This window comes from Chanodichthys erythropterus, chromosome 16 (genome assembly GCF_024489055.1).
Source record: "Chanodichthys erythropterus isolate Z2021 chromosome 16, ASM2448905v1, whole genome shotgun sequence".
NCBI classification, from domain to species: domain Eukaryota; kingdom Metazoa; phylum Chordata; class Actinopteri; order Cypriniformes; family Xenocyprididae; genus Chanodichthys; species Chanodichthys erythropterus.
The window spans coordinates 26,297,553-26,300,585 of record NC_090236.1 but is presented as its reverse complement, the minus strand read 5'-3'; the positions used below and the strand labels follow the sequence as shown (position 1 = coordinate 26,300,585).

Here is a 3,033-nt window from a genome sequence, read left to right as displayed (position 1 = left end):
CTTTCTTTGGAGGTAACCATGGTTAACACAAGAACACAATGATTGGAAGTATTATAGAATTATTTCACCCAACTAGTACTTGTTCACATTTCCCCATGTGCTGATGATATGATTAGTGAAATTATGTTAGCTGTTTTGGATTGTTGTAATAAAGTTTTTTGTTGTTGTTTTGCTTTTTGCAATTATTTAAAATGCATCTGAACATAATCTAGAAGCACTTTGCAAACACAAACACAGCTGTAAATTATGTTTTTTGAAAATGTAAAAATGCATAATGTTTTCTATGAAGGTTGTGTTTAGGTGTAAAATTGGGGATAGGGGATAGAAAATGTCATTAGCTCAGTGTAAAAACCATTACCTGAATAAGCTATTTTACATAACAGCTATTTTGTGATAGTTGTGATAGTTAAATTGCCCGTTGTTCTTTATCCTTTACACACCCTTTCCAACATTGGCTGTATGATTGGAATCTTCGGGACTCATGCACAACTATTACAAAACAAAAGGTACAATATTCAGTGATGCTCCCAGTCACACAATATGTTACCCACGTTTAAAGAAAAGAACAGGCGTCTAACGTAAGTACTGTGTGCTTTTGAATTTTTATGATTTATAATGAAACACTTCAAAGACAGTGTTGCAGGTTAAGCTGTTTTAGCTATCATTTAGCCGCTAACTGACACCTTGGTCAGTTGCCACAGAACAAAGCTAGCTGGCAAGGTAGTTGTGAGAAAATAGAAGGAAATGTAATCAAATTCATTTGAGTCGGACTATTTCCCAGTGATAAAACAGCAGTACAGTCCAGTGTAATATTACATCCCTGAGCAGCAGAGCAGTCCAGGCTAACAGACACTATATAGCCACTACACTACATTATACAACTAATACAATTAACATCACAGCCCACAGCAGTTCAGAACAGCAGTACATAGAAGAGTTTCCCCAGATTGTTAGGGAAATCCCCATATATGAATATTTCAATAAATGTTTCAAATAAATGTGTCGCCTACAAGAAGTTGGGATGTTCTTAGGATATGAGTAAAAAATCACATTAAAGCTAGCCTAGGCCTGACCATATTCTAATAATAAAATACATTATTGATGCTGTTAAAGCTACCTCAGAAATACATACCACCTCATAGTTTTATTTGTCTGCGGTGGTGACATTTACCTTTTAAGGATAAGCAAACTAGGTGTCAAGACAACTAGAAAGAGAAACACATATATAGTATAAAGTAGACAAGAAAGACATAGGCCTAACTACATTAGAGACAAATGAAGCTAGCCATTACTTATGTGAGGTTTGGGCACCACCTGCTGTCTTGACCCGCAAAATTCACGGAAAATTTAGAAAATCTATAGATCATGGACAAATACGTAGAGTGGATAAGGATGTGCATATTTAATAATGTGGATGCTTTAGAATGAGTTATTCAATAGTAAAAAGTGTTTTCGTTGTTTGACACTTATTCTTATTCTGTATTTAAAAGTGGAGATCAGCAGCCCGGCTAGCTCAGTCGGTAGAGCATGAGACTCTTAATCTCAGGGTCGTGGGTTCGAGCCCCACGTTGGGCGACATACATTTTTTTTTTTCTGACAGAGAAAAGAGTTAATTTTCACGGCGGCCAATCAACGCGAGCTACTCCATCTTTACTGCGCGAATGGCATTCTCGGGCTTCATCTTTTTCAGAGTTCCTCGGCCAATCACGCGTCGGATCTTTATCTTGCAGTCGCCGTTGAGGCGGCTGGCTCTTTTTTATTCTCAGGAATACCCCGCCGAAATACTACTACCTATCTATATTTTCTCGTATTTTATGATTCATTAAGGTGTTTATTTAGTGTTATCGGCACACTTCTCGTGTTATTGTATGTTATGATGAAATATGTGCATGAGTTGGGTTCGAACCACCAACCTAATAATAATAATAGTAATAAAAACACAAAGAAATATTCTTAGGTTGGTGGTTCGAACCCAGCTCAAGCACTTTTATTTTAATTATTTTATGTTTTTTTTTTTATAATCTTTAAATACTCATAAGGTTTCTTTTGTGTTTCTTTTGTTGTGTTTTCTATTTATATATTTATTATCATTATTATTATTATTAGGTGAGTGATTATCTGTGAGCCGGAGTCAAAATATTACTATTATTATTATTGTTGTTGTTGTTATTATTATAGGCCTATATATCTCATATGTATTGCATATTTAATTTCAAGGAACCCCATATTCATATGGGTAATAAATAAATATAAACATATGGGGTTACAACAGTTACTTCCTACTAACACCGATCTTTCTATTTATTAAGTAATAATAATGAATAATGTATATAGATTTACTAAATATTAAAATGACTAAATATTATCAGACCTAACAAAAATCGGGGTAGGACTTGTTGCATCCCTGCAGCATGAATTGGTCCAGTGAATATATAAGATAGTAGCAATTTTATATCATCAGATATTAAGAAAAGAAAACACTATTATACACTTTTTAATTTAAAAACAGGACAAGATGACAAGGTTAAGGTAATTGTACTAACCTTTCTCAGCCAACAGAGGGCAGTTCTAACAAACATGCCAATAGTCAGGCATTAATTTTTTTCTTTGTAAGAAGAGATTTTACACATGAAAACTAACAATTTGATGTTTTTAAAAAGGTTCAGGTCTGAATCTTTTTAAAAAGATCTTTCCTTTCAAGGTTGTGTTGTAGGCTGTTATGTATCTTTTTACTGACAACAGCCTTGTTCATGAAAGATAGAAATTATAGAAATCTGTAGGAGCAGGAAAACTTAGTGGTTTTTGAGGATGTTGCCATCTTACTGACCATGGATAAGAGAAATATTCTGATAGTCTAGGTTTGTGTTTTGCTTTACTTTATAACTACAGCTTTCCACCCTACTTAATTTTAAAACTAAAATGAAGACAAAGATAAACATGGCAATGACATGGAAAAGTTGGCCACATATGTGATGATGTTAAACTATGAGTCATGCATGCCTGGGCAGTGGGGTGAGGTGGTTAGTTCAAAGG

At 34.4% G+C, this 3,033-nt stretch overlaps 1 non-coding gene across 1 annotated transcript; it reads left to right on the top strand.

Moving 5' to 3' along the window:
• The first annotated feature begins 1,502 nt into the window (after positions 1-1,502).
• On the top strand, positions 1,503-1,575 carry trnak-cuu (transfer RNA lysine (anticodon CUU)). Its single transcript has one exon. It is a non-coding gene; the product is annotated as a tRNA-Lys (tRNA).
• Positions 1,576-3,033: the final 1,458 nt, after the last annotated feature.